The sequence below is a fragment of the Phalaenopsis equestris genome, unplaced genomic scaffold, assembly GCF_001263595.1.
Source record: "Phalaenopsis equestris unplaced genomic scaffold, ASM126359v1 Scaffold233490, whole genome shotgun sequence".
Taxonomy (NCBI): domain Eukaryota; kingdom Viridiplantae; phylum Streptophyta; class Magnoliopsida; order Asparagales; family Orchidaceae; genus Phalaenopsis; species Phalaenopsis equestris.
This window is the reverse complement of record NW_018251434.1, coordinates 119,630-141,209: the sequence shown is the minus strand read 5'-3', so window position 1 is coordinate 141,209 and position 21,580 is coordinate 119,630.

Below are 21,580 nucleotides of genomic sequence, written 5' to 3'. Positions count from 1 at the left end.
TTTGCTGTTGAAGATGGACGTGCTGCCCACCATGATAATTCCAAGTTCCTCACTGCGACGAGTTTGAGTTTTCTAGTGTGTCAAGTTATAATGCCAAATTAAGTGGCCCTATGGTTGAAGTTCATTAAATTTTATGTGGGCATATTAAAGTTGATTAGAGCGACACCGATTAGGATCCTACGGTTCCCTCGTTCTAGCACCACTATTTTCTATTGGATTCAGTTAGTCCAAATGAACTTACTAAACCCAACTTAATGAGTTCCATAATTTCATTTAAACCGTGGGAAGCTTCATTAGCAACCGTAGGTTACCTCCTCCGAGGGATCCCCGATCATCCAATAGAGACATCTTAATTTAGTTACATTTGTAGTTTTGTGTGATGTTTGTGATTAAATTTTGAGTTTTTTTATATTTTGAATAATGTGGCGGTAGATTTTATCTTGGTTGATTTTAGTTTTGGTTTTAGGCCTTAGTTTTGGTTAACATGAAAGTTTATGTTGTTTTCATACATGTAGGTAAATGCAAGTATAAAAAAAGAAACAACATAAGCATTAAGAAAAGCATGTAAGGAAAAGGCACAAGAAAGATGGTACTATAAACTCTAAAAGGGTACCGGGCGATTCTTCTCGTTCCACCACCTGAAACTTAATAATGCATGTGAGGGCATTTATGAAGAGAAGGAAAAGTAAAGTTCTGGTGGTTTTCCTAACTCTATGTTGTATTTTGGTGAGCCCTTAAAAGTTTAATTAAGGATGATTTCATTGAGCAAAGTATATTAAGTTTAATAGACCTCTGAGGTATCCAACAAGTCAGGAGGAGGAAGAAGGTCCATGCCTCCCTCTCACCAACTGGTGAAAAATCTCGAGCCCATTTAAACTTATTATGTAGCTTAATGGTTCATCCTATGAATACTTCTGATGCTCGGTGAATATTGATGTCTTAATTATCCCTAAGAAAGGGGTAACTATCATTTATCACTTAATTTGAAAATTATGTGAGTGAATTTCCTTAAAGGGCTAGTTGGTGTAACCTGAACACTTAGCCAATTTTTTTTAATCAGGCTTAGTGGTCTTTCAAGGATGTTTGATTATGTTATATTTATTTCTCTAATCCTCATTCAGCCAATTTTGATTTGGCCTAAGTCACCACTAAGCCCTTAAGACATAGGTGAATGTCTTAATTAGTTTTAAAAAGGTTAAGCTTTCTGTGGTCATGATTCATGATTTGAGTTTTTATTTTAAACTCAAAAATAGAGGTATTAAATCCAATAATTATTGATTTCAAAAGTGATACCCCTTAGTCCAGATTCATTTAATTTTAATAAGCTTCCAAATTTTAATAATTTAGAAATTTATTAACCTATCCTTTCAATTAGGAAAGTGAGATTGGTTTTTGGTTAGATTGGTTTCTACCAATTAATCCCTTGTGTTCCAAACATCAAATAAATTGATTAAGATCAGAGGTTGCCCATTTCACTTCTTAACTTAAGCCTAATTATTAATTAAGGCTAAATTTTCAAAATTACACATTTGCCCCTAAGGCTCTAACACTTCATAATTTGTCAAATTCAATTTAAATGACTTTGAAATTTTTATCCTACCTCATTATAAGGTTTGTGATTTTTCAGAATTTAATTTATTTTATATAATTATTTTCATGTAAAAAAAGGATTTTTCAAAGAAAATTTCTAACTTGACTAAGGTAAATTCTAATCCCTTGAAATTTTTACTGGAGGTAGACCTAGACTAGAAAAGTCTTTGGACATAATTTCATGATTTTTTTGAATTATTTGTGATTTATCATAATTATTTTAAGTTATGGGTTATTTAATAAAAATAAAATATTTTAAATAATAAAAATTAAGTTTTGTATTTTTGAAAAATCTATCTAAGGTTAGAGAACTTAGAGGAGCAAATTTCATATTTTTTTTTATTTTTCTTTGGTTTATTAGAATTATTTTTGTGGAAACTCATTTTTGGCCTTTAAAAATTTATTTTTAAGTCTTGAAATTCAATATCTTTATTTAGAAAATCAGGAAAAATATTTTAATTATTCCTAAGTCATTAGGAAGTAATTTAGAACATTTTCATGAATTTTATTATTTTTTGTGTTTTTTATAAATTTTTAATTATTTTAAATATTTAAAATATGCTAAAAATCAAGTTTTTATTCTAAATATTATTTTATTTTTATAAAATGTCCCTGATCATAGAGAACTCAAAAAACTAAGTTTCATAATTTTTTGAGTTATATTTTGATTTTTAAAAATCATTTAGGTGTCAAAAGTGGTATTTATCTTTAAAAATCAACTAAAGTTATCAAATGTACTCAAAATATTATGACATTTTTATAGTGAGTTCTCTGCCTCAGGAACAAAAGTGGAGATAAAAAATCAAGTCATTTAAATGTTTATATTTTCCAAAATTAATTATCTTAATGATTTATTGTTTGTAAAATTTAAGAGCATTTTAAATGACTTGACCCATGAAATTATTTTCAAAAGCTTCTCTTGTCATGGTGGACCTTCCAAAATTTCCTTGAAATTTTCTAATCAACATGCTAATTTCCATGATTATTTTAAAAAAATAATGAGCAAAAACTTGAAAAATATGGATCTCTGTCTAAGCACCTCTCTGACTTTAGAAAAATCAGAGGATGTTTCCCATGACAGAGGCTACAACATGCCAAAATTTCAAGCCAAGGTTATGTATCAATATGCATGGAGATTCAAATGATTCAAAACAGTGTTTAATTAATTAAAGATAAAATATGCATCAAATGTACTTGAAATTTATTCCACATTGTCACATTGTTCTCCTCCTTGAAATTTATTCCACATTGTTCTCCTCTGTTCACTGAGCAAGAGGGGTTATTTTATTTTATTTTTGTGATCTTTCTACAAAAAGTTATCAATTTTTGAAGTTTAAGGAGTTTAAATAAATGAAAATGCCCTATTTTTGTACTTAAACCGCGCGTGCCCACTGGATCTTAGGCAGCTCCGAAAGCATGCATGGCGCGCTCTGGTTGGATGCCGTCGTCCACGTAGTTGCTGACTCAGCCCACTGTTTGTGTCCCGAAGCGCTGTCTGGCTCAATCTCCTCCATCCATTCCCCCCCATCCATTTGATACACGCTCGATCAAACGGGTCCCCATCATCATCCCCGATAGAATGATCCCGTGGTCGTCCACACTAAAACCATAAGATCTCGGCCTAGGCTTAACCAAATCACCTCGGGTTTGGTCCTATGGACTCATCTAAGTGAGACAAACACATCCATATGGTAATCTTGCAATTAAATCAAGCCTAATTAAATGGAGAATCAAAAAAGGCTCGGGTTGAGTTGAGGTTTTATACCTTTGCTCTAAGAAGTGAAGCTTCGATCAGAGGGTCTTTACACGTTCGTTATGATCCAAAGAGGTTAGGGATTGATTCTCTGGTCTTGGTGTAAGGCCTAGGTATGAATTCAATCACAGACGGATTTGAGTGTTGGCCTAGAGCTATGGTAGAGGCGCTGTGGAAGGGGAATTTTATGGGGGCTTTGGCTTCTTTCTTTGTTGTGAAGGTGTGGGTTGAGTTAATTTGATTTTCGTGGAGTGTGGAGATGTAATGGGCTCTGCCCCAGTATTCGGCAAGGTTCCAAGCTCATCCAAGCTCAAAATTGAGCTCCGACATAGGAAATTGGTGGGGGAAAATGGTTGGAATGCACTGAGGGGATCTTAGGGAAGCTCTGTGTGAAGTTTGGAGAGGCCTCACTAAGGAAATTTCAGCACCCCTCTCATGGCCATGGAGGTGAGTTTTTATAAAAATGGTCATGGGAGTGGCTCTCAGGGCATAAGCTTGGGTGCATTGTGGTGCTTAGGTGAAGGGCAGAGGAGCTCTATCGATTGGTTTGGTTGAGCTGGCTTGTAGGTTTGATTTGGGTGATGTGCCATGGGGGTGGCTTTCGATTTTGAGCTTTTCTGACCACTAGGCTAGCCGAGCGGCCAGGGGGAGGTGGCTAGGAGCTCAGGGAACCCAGGGGAATATGTCACAGCAATTTAGTGTAGTGGTACCTAATTTTGGTAAGGATATCTTAAGCACATGCATTTTTTGAAATAATATCCCTTGATTTGGGGGACCTTTCATCCATGGCTTGATTTAGGTGGTTTCATGGTGTTTAAACAGCACTAATTCCAACTAATGGCTTTGATGGAGTTAATTGGTGACTTTAGCGAGGTTAGGTCACATTTAGTGCATGGGTCCAAGTGGGTGCAAATGACCAAAACTTGGCTTTGGGCTAGGTTATCCCTATCAATTGGCCCAAATAAATGTTGTATTTGGTGTAGATGATCATAAGGAACAACTTCGGTGAAAAATGGAAGTGGTTTTGAGTTCAATTGAAGTTGAGGGAATTTTGACTTTAGTCAATTTGGTGATGTTGGACTAGGCCTGGGTCTAGCTTGGTTTAGCTTTGGGAATAGTCCAAATTTAGGGTTGTAAATGGTTAATAAGGACTTCATGAAGATTTTTCAACATGAATTGGATGCCAATTTGGAGGTTAAGGCTATCAATTTTTGGAGGTTAAGGCTGCCAATTTGGAGGTTAAGGCTATCAATTGGGTGAAATTTGCGGACTTAGCCAATTTGGGGCTAAATTTAGGAATTTTCAATTTAGGCCATAATCAAATGAATTTTAGCTTCACCAAGGCCAATTGATGGTTGATTTTTATGTGTAAGAATGTTATGAAGATATTGTAACATTAATTGGGGCCAATTGATTAGGCTATGGGTTCAATTTGATGAGATTAGGTCATATGGTCAAAATTAGGGTTTTGATCTTAATCAAAATTGGGCTCAAATAACGGGCCAGTTAAGCTTGAATTTTGTTTAGCTTGTCCATATGAAAATTTAATTTGATTTTAGGGTTGAAATTAGAGCCAATTGAGATCAAATTGATGGACATTTGGGTTGCTGATGGACATTTGTGTTGAATTTGTGGAAATTTGGGTCTTTAAAGGCAAATATAAGGATTTTGGTTAAAGATGGTCAAATTGGCCAAGTTTGGTCATGTGGTAGTTAAGAGAAATGAAATTGGGAATATTTGGGATTTATTGAAATTTTATAAGAATTTTTGGAATTTTCGGTATTTTGGACTATGGACGGGTATTTTGGTAATTTGGGGGTGTTTTAAAGGTAAAAGGCCAAGGTGGGTATTTTTATATAGTTGAGGTACCAACCATCACCAACATGCCATGAACCAATGAAAACCCCATTTCGGGTCCTCTACATAGTGGTCTTAGCCAAATCATGACCCTAGGGCTGGTAGGTTTAGGAGACCATCTACATGAGCATCCCAAAATGATCAAGGGACCTAGACTAGAAATTTAAGCTTAGGGTTGTGAGTGATTGTGAGTGTTGATGAGTTTAGTGAGTGCAGTGAGTGTAGTTAGTGCCCTAGCTCCAAACCAGCACCCAGGGTCAACCTTAAGGTCCAATAGTCCTAAGGGTGACTCAACTTGAGTTTCCCCCACAGTGACCCCAGCTATAAAGTATTTAGAGGTTGAGACCAACATGTGGGACTTCAAGTTGAGTAGAGAAGAGTTTGGAATTTCTAGTGGTGAGGGTGAGAATAGTCAATAGGAAAATCCTATGGCTAGACCTTAGGCTACTAAAGAGAAAAAAAAACTAAACCTCAACCAAAAATGAGGTCAACACCCGACCTACATTTATAAGTTCTTTACTCAACGATGAAAAATCTTTAGAATTGATCAAACCTTTAAGAGAATCGAAAGATTTCTTTGCCTGGAGCAATAATGAAATGTCAAGACTGTCCGTAGAAATTATAGTTCATAAACTCAAGGTGGACAAAGATACGACCCCAGTAAAATAAGCACCTAAGAGAATGCGCCTCGAACAAGAGCAGCAAGTCATTATCGAGGTGAAGAGGTTAATAGATGCTAATTTTGTAAAAGAAGAGCAATACCCCACATGGTTGGCTAACATTGTACCTGTTAAGAATAAAAATGGACAAATTCGTGTTTGTATCGACTTCAGAGATTTGAACAAATTAAGTCCAAAAGATGAATTCCCTTTACCGATACTAGAAATGATGGTTGACATCACTTCGACACATGAAATTTTCTCCTTCGTAGAGGGATCGTTGGGGTCAACCAAATCAAGATGGCTCCAAAAGATGCAGCATTTATAACCTTCAGGACACCTATCGGTATTTTCTGCTACACAGTGATGTTGTTTGGATTAAAGAACGTAGGAGCAACATATCAACAAGCTATGACAAAGATTATTGATGACCTCATTCAAAACCAAGTGGAATGCTACGTGGATGATTTGGTCCTCAAAAGTAAACAAAAGATAGACCATTTGTCAGATTTGAGGATGGTATTCAAAAGATTATGATTAAACAACCTTAAAATGAATCCCTTAAAGTTCGTCTTTGGTGTTACCTCTGGGAAATTTCTAAGATTCATTGTCTGTTATTGGGCACGGACAAGACTAAAGCTATCTTGGAAATGCCTGCACCCAAAACCTTAAAACAACTACATTCCTTCCAAGAAAAGTTAGCATATTTGAGATGCTTTATTTCTAATCTCTCAGGTAGGTGTTAGCCCTTCTCAGCATTGATTAAAAAGGATGTCAAATTTGTTTGGGAAGAGAAATGCCAGCGGGCCTTTAAGGATGTTAAACAATATTTAATGACACCTCATGTTTTGGTATCCCCTGTCCCAAGGAAACTGTTAATACTTTATACCACGATCATAGATGACTCTCTAAGAGCCCTCTTAGCCCAACTTAATGATGAGGGTAACGAAAACACACTTTATTACTTGAGTAGTCATCTAATATCGACAAAAGTAAGGCATCTGCCTTTTGAAAAGCATTGTATAGCGTTAATTTTTGCTGCCTAAAAGCTTAGACACTACATGCTTTCTCATAGAATTACCCTAATCTCAAAAGTTAATCTGTTGAAATATTTGATGACCCGACCAACACTTTCTGGACGTCTAGCAAGATGGTCAATGATTTTATTGCAATATCATATAACTTTTGTCCTCCGTACTATCAAGGGATAAATTCTAGTAGACTTCCTTGCTGCACACCCACTTCCAACTTGGTCCCCCTCTTAATGACGAGATACCAAATGAACAAGTATTACAAGTGGAGTTCTCTAGTGAGCAACGCTTAAAGATGTACTTTGATAGAGCATCGTCAGCCAGAAAAGACAAAGGATCAGGCACAGTTATACTAGGTAAAGCAGGAATCAGTTTGATCTTTATCACGCCATATAAAGGTATGTTGAGGTTCTTCTATCACCTGAAAGAGATAGTTACCAACAACGAAGCAGAATATGAAGCATTAATTACTAAGTTGGAGTTGGCAATCTTGATGGACATAATATATATTGCCATCTATGACGACTCTCAGCTTGTCATCCAACAAGTCACCAAACGATACAAGATTTTAAAATCAAGGTTAGCAGAATACCTTCAGTACACGATGATGCTGCTGGAATTGATTTCCATTGTAACTTTTTACTGGATTCCTAGGGAAGATAATGCCCATGCTGACGCTCTAGCAAAACTTGCTAAGGAGCTGACATGTCTCCCAGAGGATTCCATTGAAATTATATTATAAGCAAGACAGGTTTTGTCTCAAATTGGCCATCAAAATCTACACAAGCTAGAAAAAGAAGAAGAAACAATGATTGTGATTGCTGATAATAATGAAGATTGGTGTAAGCCACTAATAGAATATTTGTATATTTGAAAGCTACCAGAGGGCAAGTCAACAGTACACTACATCACAAGAAGGGTTATGCCATTTTCTCTAATAGGTGATATCCTCTATAGAAGATCACTTGATCAGATGTGGCTTTGATTCCTCAGCAGAACAGAAACACAAAGCATTATCAAAGAAGTACATGCCGGATTGTGTGGCGCTGTGGCGCTCACCAGTTAATGGCGCTCACCAGTTAAGGCCGAAAATGAAAATAAAGATCAAGAGACTCAGATATTATTGGTCGGCAATGATGTCCAACTGCATGGATACAACCAGAATATGTCACTGTGTCAAGAGCTTGGGGTGGTCTTGCACCAACCTCAAAATGTGCTACACCCAATAGTCGCCTCATGGCAATTTAAGTGTTCGGGCATGAACCTAATAGGTCCGATAGACCCTCAGTATTCCAAAGGACACAGATTCATACTTGCCACTGCCAGTTACTTTTCTAAATGGGCAGTAACAATGTCATTATGAGAGGTTACGACACAACACGTCCTTAAGTTCTTCAAAGGCCAAGTCATCTACCATTTTGGGGTTCTGTGCAGAATAATCTCTGACAATGAAATCTCTGACAATGAGACAACCATTAAAAGAACCAAAATCAACAATTTCATTAACGGCACAACATAGGCTGGAGGTACTCTACAATTTACTATCCCAGGGAAAATGGCTTTCCCAAAGCCTTTAACAAGACACTAGTATAGATTTTGAAGAAGCCATTGGATGAAAACAAAAGAGATTGGCATAATAAATTGTTAGAAGCCTTATAGGCCTACCGGACAATGTTCAGGACTCCCACCCAATGTACACCCTACGCGCTCGTGTACGGGTCCGAGGATGTACTACAATTATATGTTTAGACGTCGTCTCTCAGAATCACTATCGCCAATCAACTAAATACAGAAGAAAGTGCAAAACTCAGACTCGAGGAACTAGAGAGTCTTGAAGGAAAAAGATTAGAAGCACAACAATATTTGGAGCTTTATCAAGAAAAGATGGTACAAGCTCATAAAAAATTTGTTCGCCCAAAGACATTCAAAATTGGTGATCTTGTACTTGTGCTCAAATGGCCTATTCTTGCACTCCGCAAGATAGGTGGAAAATTCAAACCAACTTGAAAGGGACCATTTGTAGTGGAAAAGGTCTACACAGGGGGAGCTTACCAGCTAGTACATTTTTGGGGTGAAAGACCCATGTTGTCAATCAATGGACGATACTGAAGACATACTATGCAACATGACATTGCTTGGCCTGAAATTTTGATCATTATGGGGTTATTTATTTGGCCAAATGTCTGTGATCGAGTTGAAATTTTGTAATAAAAATAACCTCAATGAAATGAAAACTTTTAAAGTTACATATTCCAATTTTTTCTCTTTTCTACATAAAATTGATATTCTACTAAATTAAACAAATACATACATAAATGAACAATTTTCTCACCAACATAAACTAAAATTTTTATTAATAAACACTTTTTTTTGTTCTTGTTCTTGCTAAATTTCAAATTACTGATGTTTTTCTTATCATCTGTAGAGAAAAAAATGTCAGGCTAGAAGCTGATCTTTGATTTCAAAGCTGGCTAGAACCTCGTACTTAATAAGGGAAGTGCGCCGCAGGGTGGAACCATAGACTTTGAAATGGACTTTAGTCAAGTCGACATGGACTATGAGGGTCCTCTGATAGATGTGGTTAGCTGTCAAGAAAAGGAAGGGCTAGTGATCCTGATTTTTTATATATAAGGATTTATGAAGTTGACACCACTACAATGCCAAAAACTTCATCCTTGTATGAAAAGTAAGTTGTGTAAAATATATATAATTATAGGTAATTAATAATGAGATTCTACGCAAGCATACGTATCGTTATCAAGTAATAATGGACTTTCTATTTAAGCCCCGAATATCGATCCCATAGGGAAGGTGTAAATTAACAATGATAAATTTTACCAAGAAATTTACAAAAAAATAAAACAAAATCACTTTTATTAATTTTGAATGTTGATATGTTAACCAAACTCAATTACTTAACTATTAGCAAAACTGAAATGCAAAATTTTAATAATAACTACTAATCTACTAACTATGTTTATATAATGAAGATTTCTTTGGTGAAAAAGCATCCTTCCCACTACAATGAAATTTTGGTGAAATGAGATGAGATAAATGTTTATAATATGTATTGTGCCAAATAGGAGCAATTTTAATTCTCTACTCTGATATAGTGCATAGAAAATCATTGGTTAATCTAAGGTTTAGTCCCTAAATCCATGCCTAGGCTAAGAGGATATTGGCTCCCACTCCAGAGCTCCCACTTCCTTTCACCTGAAGGCTAACTCTCGCTTTAGTTTCTAAACACTAAGACCAAATTGGAAATTATAGTCTGTTACCCTAAAGATTTTCTAATTTTACACCCAACAAAGAATCTTTCCTTATTTATTTGCACTTAATTTCATGAATGAGTTTCTCCTTCATGAAATAAAACGTGATCCTCACTCTATTGTAGAATGCATACTACATTTCCCGGATCATATATTTCACAACATATTTTAACAAATAAATTGGGTACATTGAAATGTAAATTAAGATCAGAGTTGAAAAATCATAATAATTTATTTTATATTTTAATTATGGCACATTCCTATTATCTCTTAATTTCTCTAGATCTCAGAGTAAGGGGAAAAATTTAGTAAGGGGAAAGATAGAGGGAACTACTCAGACTTCATGAGAAAGATATGATAAAAAAAAATTTCATATATAAAATAAAGTTCATACAACACTAAATAAACAACAACACTTATCTGAAACTCTTTCTCAAAGTCAATCTCTTGTAGCCTCTCCGAGAAAATATAGGAAGCTTAGAAATGCTCCTTAGAAATGCAGGAAGAAGAAGTCTCTCACTTTTCTCCTTCTCCAACACTCTTACAGAAAGTTTCATACTAAATCTTACCACAAAAACTCTAAAATAAGACAGAAAAATTACTAATTTACTCCAATATGTGGTGGAATGAAGATGGATTTTGGAAATGTTGTGTGGTAGAATGTTGTAGAGCGAAACATAAACATGGAGCAGCCCCTTTTCTGATGAAATTTTACCCCAAATAAAGCCTAAGGTTGGTTCTCCAAGAGGTGCCTCCAAAAACACTTCAAAATTCGTCCTAATACATATAACCTTCTAGAAATGGGGTTTGAACCACCTTTGGTGCCCTCGACACTAGGATGGCATCGTCGTCGCTGAGTAAAATTCCTCCAGCTTTCAGTTGTTTTGCACCGTCATCGCTAACCTTGGCGCTGCCGACGCTGAGTATTTCCTCAAAAGCATCATTTTGACTCCAAATTTCATCCTTTTTGCTTCTTTTTTAGTTTAAGCCCTAAAAATGAACACCCTGCAAGAAAACATCAAAATACCTTACATTAAAGTGCAATATCAATACCTTAAAAATACCTTACATTAAAGTGCAATATCACCAAAAATAGGTATAAAATATGGGTCTAAAAATGCATATATTTTCAGTGTATCAGCTACCATCGCTACTAAGGTCAAGCACCAGACATAATTCCTCACTGAACAGGAAAAATGTAATTGTACAGCATGACCCAATGGAGGGAACTAGTTGCCTGTAGTCCATGATAGCTACACAAATCGAGGGTCTAGCCACTGTCAATGATGAAAGACCACCAGATGCACCATTGTGGATAACTCAATGCAGAAACGCCAACTGGCAAAAGCATAAAGCTTTCCTGTGTGAATAAAGAAGATGCCAGAAGGAGGCAGAAAGTTTGCTCGTGCCAGTCCCTGAGGGGAATATCTATGATCCAGGCATGTACGAGACCTCTTCTAACTTACCTGCTACAGACGATGAATCTAGATTCACTACAGAGCCGGAGATGGCATGAGTTTTAGATGTTCTTTGTACGGGTTGCCTGACATGCAACATTGAGATACCTACATGTACATCAACTACACGGTCATTTCTAGAGTGCTTGCGCTGCAATGTCCTCTACCTGGATCACTACAATACTTTGAAAGAGTATGAGTACACTAAAAATTGATTTCAGACCACTGATCACCTGATGGAGGAGCCGTATATCCTGTTGGATACAAAACTGTATATCACGTTGGGCACAGAGTCGTACGCTCTGCTCCAGACAGAGGCAACACCAGCTTAAATTCCCGTTGATACTGAAATGAGGGAGTAACCTTGACAGCCACCGATTGTCTCCATGGCAGAATACTACAAGTTAATTAAAGTAAACAAAAGGGAATTTGAATTCTATGAAGAAGTTCAAGGATGATTCATCAATATACGATACGGCTTAGAGCTATACACCAGGGTCTTCTCTGAAAGCAATGAAAGAAGTATTCTCGACTGCAACTTTGATCTAAGAGACGGGGGTCGAGCAGGCCTTCTGATGGAAAGAAGTTATTCTGAGCCATGGAAATGGATGCGTGGAAAGGGTAGGCGCACTATACAATGTGGTTGTTGTTACAATTTCACCCAACACAGACAAGGAAATCCTCTGAGGATTCTAAGATACGATCAGGTGGACCCACTAACTCCCATTATAAATTAGATGCTTAAGAGAATGATTTGATGATGCATACTTCCAGCCGACTGTATTCTCAATAGCTGTAATACATATGATGAAGGTGACTGCATACCCCCGCATATTGACCATCACGATTTTGTGAGACCTTTCTATACGGTCTCCTTCATGAGCGAAAGTAATATCCTTTTTGGGAATGACATCGATGTCATTGGCCCTAGTGAGCTTAAAGGATCTGTTGAGATTCTATTGTTAGTGGGTTCAGTGCTGGTTCTTAAAGGAAACGGAGCAGACATCACTAAACATTACATTTCAGGGGGTACTACGCCTTAGGTTGTTCGTAACTTTTTGAAGGATGATGATAGCAAAATGTCATATGGATTTCAACCAGATCCGAAGTTGGAAGAACTACTACCGTACGAGCTATGAGAGGGTTGCATCTCTAAGCACATGCAAAGGGAACTCTTGTCCTGGAGCGTGGTTTGGTAGGTCAGCTTGATCAGGAGCTCACCCCACTAGAGATGGACATTCAAAGGACACCTTTTTGTACTACAATTTAACATAACAGATATGATGATATATGTATTAGATATGCTCAGCTTGTGATATGTACCAAACATGAGATATTTTCATACATACTTTGATGCGTTCAACATACTGTACCATTTGAGGCTTTGGCTTGTGCTCAAACTGTAACACATATTAAAGCAAATTAATAAAATCATTTTTAGAAATTTTATCTATTTTCTCAATTGCCCTTTTGTGCAATGGATAGAAGCCACGGAGCCATATGTTGGTTCCAAACTACAATGGACAAAGAACAAAGCATTGAAAACTTAATAATAAAGTTCAAATAAAACACTCTTTTAAAAATAAATCAACCAATTAAAATTAAGTTTTGGAAAACATATTTTTAAAATTAAAAATGACAAAAAAAAACAAAAAAAATAAAAAAAAATAAATCTGTTGAGTTGATTCTCTCGCTTTTGAGGTCTCTTACTCTTTGCTCACGCAGCACGGCCACCCTTGTCTGCACGAAATCTCACAAAATTTCACAAATCTTCCTTACCAATTTCAACCCTTTCACACGACACATATCTATGAGTTCAACACCATAAAATTCTTTTTTTAAATTTCAATTCTCATTTCAAAAATAGTCCCTAACTCCTGATACCTTTCTTTCGAAGTCGGTCCCTAACTTCTAATTTTCTTTTTAAGGTTGATACCTAAATTTCAATTTCTCATTTCAAAATCAGTCCCTAACTCCGATTCCTTCCTTTTGCGGTCAGTCCCTAACTTATGATTCTCTTTCTAAGGTTGATAATTCCTTCCTTTCGAGGTTAGTCCCTAACTTCTGATTTTCTTTGTGAGGTTGATACCTAAATTTCAATTCTCATTTTAGAATCAGTCCCCAACTCCTGATTCCTTCCTTTTGAGGTCGGTCCCTAACTTTTGATTCTCTTTCTGAGATTGATCCCTAAACTTCAATTCTCATTTGGGAATTAGTCCCTAACTTCTGATTCCTTTCTTTCGAGGTCGATCCCTAACTTCCGACTCTCTTTTTGAGATTGATATTTTGAGATTGATACCTTGATACCTAAATTTAAATTCTCATTTCAGAATTAGTCCATAACTTCTGATTCCCTCCTTTTAATGTCAGTACCTAACTTCTGACTCTCCTGTTGTGATTGATACCTAAATTTCAATTCTCATTTCAGAATCAACCCCTAACTTTTGATTCCCTCTCTTCGAGATCGGTCCCTAACTTCCGATCCTTTTTTTTGAGATTTGATTCTTAACTTTTAATTCTCTTTTTGGAATCAGTCCCTAACTTCTAATTTCCTCTTTTCTGAATCAGTCCTCAACTTCTGATTTCCTCTTTTTGGAATCAGTCCCTAACTTCTAATTCCCTCTTTTTGAAATCAGTCCCTAACTTCTGATTTCCTCTTTTCGAGGTATGTCCCTAACTTCCGACTCTCTTTTGAGGTTAACAATTAAATTTCAATTCTTATTTTGGGATCAATCCATAAATTCTTATTCCCTCCTTTCAAGTTTGTTACTTAAATTCCGACCCTTCTTTTTGGGATTGATGCCCAAATTTCACTTCCTATCTTGGGGTCAGCACCTACATACTGATTCTCATCCTCTATAAACACCTGAAACTTGATAATTTAAAACAAATTGTCCAATCCCCAACAATAGTTTCTACCTCCCAATTTTGATCAAATATTCACTTGCTATTTCCTTAGTGAAAACAACTAGAACTCAAATTCTACACTCCTTTTCAAGTCTGTTGACTTAAGAGTCTGTGTTGGTTCTGTTGATCTCATCGTTCAACGTCAATATGTGTGGTGTTATTTGTCCAGTACACCACACTTATTGAGGTTCTGTTTGTTAACCTCACTTACGGTTGAGGTTTAGTTTTCCCTCTTTAGTTGCTTAAGGACTAGCCATAGGATTTTTCTGTTGACTACTCTAAGAAAACTAGAAAGAAACCCTCACCATTAGAAATTTTAAACTCCTCTTTGCTCAAATTGAAGTTTCACATATTGGTCCTAACCTCTAGCACTTAGTAGGTGGGTTCAGCATGAGGGAGCTTAAGATGAGTCCCCATAGGACTGATTGACCTTAAGGTTAGCCCTGGGTGTTGGTCTGGAGCTTGTTCACTCACCTACACTCACTGTCACCTACAATCACTCACAATCCTAAACTCAAATTGTTAACTTTAATCCCTTGATCTTTTGGGAGACTCATGTAGATGGTCCCCTAAACCCATCAGCCCTAGGCTAGCGTTTAACTAAGACAAGTACATGGAGGACCCCAATGGGGGTCTCATTGGTCAATAGCTCATACATGGTGGTTGACACCTGATCCCTGGATATTTTTCTTTTTATATTTTGCTTATATTATATAGTTTTAACATTTTAAGAAGGATTGTAGGATAAGTTGTAATGCAAATATGACATAAAATATAACTTGATATAATATGTGATTACAACAATAATTCAGATTATATTTCACTTATATTTCCTTACTTTGCAACAAAACCAAAAACATGATCTTGAAGAAAAATAAGAATTTAAATTTTAATTTAAATGTATTGGGATACTACGCAAGTATACGTATCGTTATTATTTAATATAGGACTTTTTGAAGCACCCAACCCATGATACTAGCATCACACTGTCATCTTACCCGAATTTGTGCAAATTTATAAGGGATTTCTTGGGTTTATTAGAGCCATTTGATGATGCATTATTAACAAAATTATTAAGATTGATTTAAGGGACATTTGATAGCACTAGGAAGGTGTAAATTTTCCTTATGGTTTTCTTAGGAGAAATTTTTGGAGGTTCTAATTGAAAGACCGTGACGTAGGTCAAGGGAGATGATAGACTACATGATATACATCACATGAACTTGTCCCAATTTTTTCCCCAACCAGTGTTAGTAAGTGTTGTAATCATGTTTAAGCTATTATTTTCTTATTCTGTATTTCTTGCACGTAACAAATAATTCCTCTTTTTTGGGTTTTTGATATATCATGTGTTTTGATTTTTTTTTCTAGTTGATGTTAACGAACATTACTTGATATTTGTTTTCCTTTATGTATCATCTGATTTAACGAGTTGATAATAAATTATTAGTTATGTGGTTGTGGTTACCCATTAATAGCTCAAGAGTTCTATCCAAAATCGAGAGGAAGAGGATGGGTTCGTTGTGTGCCAAAACATCATAATGAATGAACTATAGGTCAGAGGAAACTCTAGTGAACCAATGTGGTTCATTGAATCTATTATTGAGAGGTAGGTAGGTTATGCAAAAGATGACATAAACCATAGGATTGAGAAAACAAGGAACAACCATCTTTGACCAAATCATTGTGTCATTAATTCAAATTAATTCTTTGATTTAATTTTCAGGTAATCTCACTAGCACATATGAACTCTAATCACTAGAATCCTCTTGCCCTGATGTCATTTTTGTTTGTCATAGTTTCTTTTCATTTTCTCTTAGTCTTAGGTTAATTGTTGCATCACTTAATTTTGACCATTTGGATAATATTTCCCAAATTCAATTTTAGTAAGTTCTCAGACAATTCATATCGGAACTCATTATTACCTATGAAACAACATGCTCTATATATACGTAAAATTTTGACATCATTGTCAGAGTTGCATGACAATATTAATTCCAAATTTATGAATTATTGCTTTGAACATTTTCTATACTTTTTTTATTTTTATCATTCAATTATTTAACTTTATTTTTATAAAAACTAAAAAAGAATTATAGCTTCTTAGGAAAAAAAGCCCTTATATGTACATCTCATAAAAGACCAACATAAGTGTACCTCAACAAAACATATGGAGAATACAAGTCCCAAAGCAAACAAAACAAAAATGATAAGATAAAGAAAGAAAATCATAAAGAAATACAAAAACTATGCCTCCCTAAAGAAGCGAGGAAGAAGTCAATTATAGTCGGTTCCATATCAATTTCAAAAAATAAGATTTGTGATTTTTATTTAAATATCAAATTTTTAAATGATAGCTGTCGGCGCTAATTTTGGTTGGAGTTGCCCGAAAGAAGCTGTCGTTCACCAGAATCGAAATCCCGTCGCCCGCTTTGGAAGGACGTTTTAATTTACATATATATTTAATTTTAGAAAAATATGAAATCAAACTGACCCCATATTGTTCATAGTTTAAATGAAAGAGCACTGTACCTCAAATTATGTATCTACCCCGAAGGATAAACACAAGACTTGAGAATGAGACTCGATCAAATAAACTAAGGAATATATGACATCCGTTTGGTCTGCGAAACCTTTGTATTTGCCGACGAGTTCCTCTATTTGATATAAAGGATTAAATAGGATTTATATTAAGTTGGGTTCTAACATGCTTCCTATAAGGGCAAGCCCCTATAGTTAATTTTCATCTTAAATGACCAAAGTTACCTAAGAAGACTCTCGATAAAAATCAGGAAATATTATCTTCAAGGAGTTTCAAAGGGTAAGACTTTTCAACGAGATCAGACGTAGAGGTGTGAAAGGGGATCAGTTTAAATTTGGAACATTTTATTGTAGAATCCAAATGAAGAAGAACTAGGGGATGTCATGGATTCAGAGGAGAACCCCGATGACTTCTCAAGCTATTCTAATGCTTGGCTTCAGTTTTGAGGAGAAAAATTTAAGTGTTTCATCCTGCCAATTTTATTAATTTAGGGCTTACATTTGTGTGGAACGATCACACAAATAGCCTGGAAGATGTGAGGATTTAGGTCATGACGAATGACAACCATGGAATCCTAAGACGAGTTAGGGTGAAATCAAACTAACCTCATATTTTCATAGTTTAAATGGAAGAGTGCTATACCTCAAATCTTGTATCTATTCCGAAGGATAAACACAAGACTTAACGATGAGGCTCTATAAAATAAACTATGAAATATATGGCGTCCTTTTAGTCTGCGAAACCATTTTATTTACCGATAATTTCCCCTATTTAATATGAAGAATTAAATAGGGTTTTTGTTAAGCTGGGTTTGAGAAAAGCTTCCTATAAGGGCAAACCTCTATAGTTACTTACATCTTAAATGACTGAAGTCATCTAAGAAAACTCTCAATAAAAATAAAGAAATATTATCTTCAAGGAATTCAAAGGAAAGGACTTTTCAATGAAATTGGACAAAGAGGTGTGAAATGGGAATGGTTCAAATTTGGGACATTTATTATGGAATCCAAAGGAGGAAACACTAAGAGATGACATAGATTCGGAGGAGAACCTCGGTGCCTTTCTAGTTTGTCCTATTACTTGGCTTCAGTTTTGAGGAGAAAAATTTAAGTGTTTCATCCTGCCAATTTTATTAATTTAGGGCTTACATTTGTGTGGAACGATCACACAAATAGCCTGGAAGATGTGAGGATTTAGGTCATGACGAATGACAACCATGGAATCCTAAGACGAGTTAGGGTGTATATTGTACAACAGAGCTGTACAAAGGCCTAAAGATGAGGTGATGATTTATGTTACATAAGCAGACAACCTCAAAATGCTTTGGCTTGGTTGTTTAATTCTAAGGAATGAATTGGTTTAGCTAGTGAAGTCATGTTTTGCTGTTGAAGATGGTCATGCTACCCACCATGCTAGCTCTAAGCTCCTTGCCATGATGAGTTTTACTTTTCTAGGGTATCAAGTTATGATGTCAAATTAGGTGGCCTAATGGTTGTAGTTCTTTAAATTTTCATGGGGGATGTCGAGCGACTCCGATTAGGATCTCACGGTTCCCTCATTCTAGCACCACTACATTCTATTGGTTTCACTCAGTCCAAATGAATTTACTAAACTCAACTTAATGAGTTCCATAAATTCATTTAGACTGTGGGAAGCCTCATTAGCAACCGTAGGTTAACTCCTCTGAGGGGTTCCCGATCATCCAATAAAGATGTCTTAATTTGGTTAAAATTATGGATTTTGTTATGTTTGTGATTAAATTTTGAGTTGTTTTAAACTTTAAATCTTATGGCAGTGAATTTTATCTTAGTTGATTTTAACTTTAGTTTTGATTTTGGATTTATGGCTATCCTGACAGTTTTAGTTTCCATGCAGGGTGACATTGTTGTTTAGCATGCAGGTTTTGCAAGTATAAAAAGTACAAAAAAGACAACACTGTAAGCTATAAAAAGAGTACCTGGCGAGTCTTCTCGTTCCACCACCTGAAACTTAAATTGCACATGAGGGCAGTTTATATGAAGCAAGAAAGTAAAGTTTTGGCGACCTTCTAACCCTAGGTCATATCTTGCTGGGTCCATATTAGTTTGATTAAGGATGATTTTGTTAAGCAAAGCACATTAAATTTAGTATACCTCTGAGGTATCCAACAAGTTAGGAGAAAGAAGCAGGTCCATGCTTCCCTCTCACTACTTGGTGAAATTCCTCGAGCTCGTTAAAACTTATTGTGTTGTTAAATAATTTACTCTATGAACACCCTAATGCTCAATGAACATTGATTTCCTAATTATCCCTAAAAGTAGGGTAATTATTATTTGTAATTTAATTTGTAAATTATGTGGGTGAAGACCCTTAAAGGGGTAAGTAAGTGTTATTAAGACACTTAACAAATTTTATTTGGGCTTGTGGTGTTTTAAACGATGTTAATTTTAGCTATTTTTTCTTTCCTAATCCTCATTTAATCAATCTTGATTTAACTTAGATAACTACTAAGCCCTTAAGAACTAGGTAAGTGTCTTAATTAATTTTGAAAAATTTAAATTTTAGGCGATCATGATACATTCTTTGAATTTCATTTGAACATCAATTAGGGGTATTAAATTGATTAATTATTGACTTCAAAAGTCATACCCCTAAGTCCTAGGCTCATTTAATTTTAATAAACCTCCAAATTTTAATAATTTAGAAATTTATTAATTTATCCTTTTAATTAGGAAAGTGAATTTGGTTTCTCTTAATAAATCCCTTTTTAATTTCAATCATCTAAACAAGCTGATTAAGATCAGAGGTTGCCCATTTCCCTCATTGAATTAAGCCTAAATGTTAATTAAGGCTAAATTCCTAAAATTACACTTTTGCCCTAAGGCTCTAACACTCCATAATTTATCAAATTCAAATCAAATGACTTTGACATTTTTATCCTACCTCATTCATGGGTCAATTAAGACATCAAAGGAGAAAATGTGATTTCTCAAAATTTAATTTAATTTATATAATTACAAAATTTAATTTAATTTATATAATTACTTTCATGCAAAAATGGGATTTTTCAAAGAAAATTTGCTAACTTGACAAAGCTAAAGCCTAAGCACTTGAAATTTTTATTGGAGGTAGACCTAGAGAAGAAAGTCATTTGGACATGATTTCAAGATTTTTTGAATTTTATTTGAATTATTATAATTATTTTAAATTCTGTGGTATTTATTAAATATAAAATATTTTAAATGGGGAAAATTAAGTTTTGTATCTTTAAAAAAATCTCCTTCAGGTCAGAGAACCTAAAAAAGCAAATTTTATATTTTTTTTCTTTTTCTTTGATTTATTAGAATTAACACTGCCGTTGCCGGTCCCAAGCCCGGATGCGAAAAGTGGAGGGTTGCGTTAGGTAGTCGACAGCCAGCGTAAAATTTGTCGAAAAAATCATGACATGAACCATTTTGATCATTGTGTAAGTGCTAGGGCGTCCCCTGGAAGCGACGCGCTGTATAGCCTGAATACAGTGAAAAGTGTGCAAGGGCCGCTACACCGGCGCCCGGGTGTAGTGTTAAATAAGCAAGGGTTCCCACATTACGGGCGAATGCGGGTAAAGAAGTTAGTCCATGAAACTAATGAAACTAATATTAGGATAGGATCTTGGAATATAGGCACTCTCAATGGTAAATTAATGGAATTAGTTGATATTATGATTCATAGGAAAATTAATATCTTATGTATTCAAGAAACTAAGTGGGTGGGAGAAAAGGCTAAGGAGATTGATAATTTAGGTTTTAAACTTTGGTATTCTGGTAAGAGTCGCACTAGAAATGGTGTAGGTGTAATTATAGATAAGAGTTTGAAAGATAATGTTGTAAAAATTAATAGAGTTGGTGATAGAATTATAGCCCTTAAGATTATCATTGATACTAAGATTTTTAATATTATAAGTGTTTATGCTCCTCAAATAGGTTTAGATACAGAGTCTAAAGATAAATTTTGGAATGACTTAGAAGACTTAATACAAATGATACCTCTTGAAGAAAGAATTTTTATTGGAGGAGATTTAAATGGACATGTCGGTAGAGTGGTAGAAGATTTCAGAAATATTCATGGTGGCTACGGTTTTGGAGTAACTAATGAAGAAGGTAAAGTTATTTTAGATTTTGCTTTAGCGTTTGATTTTGTTATTACTAATACTTTATTCAAGAAAAGGGATGAACATCTTATTACTTATAAGAGTGGATCTAATAAAACACAAATTGATTATTTTCTTATGAGAAGAAGAGATCGTCGTGATTGTAATGATTGTAAAGTCATTCCAAGTGAAAATTTAAATACCCAACATCGTTTATTAGTTTTAGATTTTAAGATTAAGAGTTGTAAAATAAAAAATACCAGGACTCATCATTGCAGAATTAGATGGAGAAACTTAAAAGATACAAATAAAATTAATTTTATGAGTAAAATTCAAGATTTCAAAATTTGGGATATTCATGAAGAAGCAAATGTGATGTGGGATAAAGTAACAAACGCTATTAAACA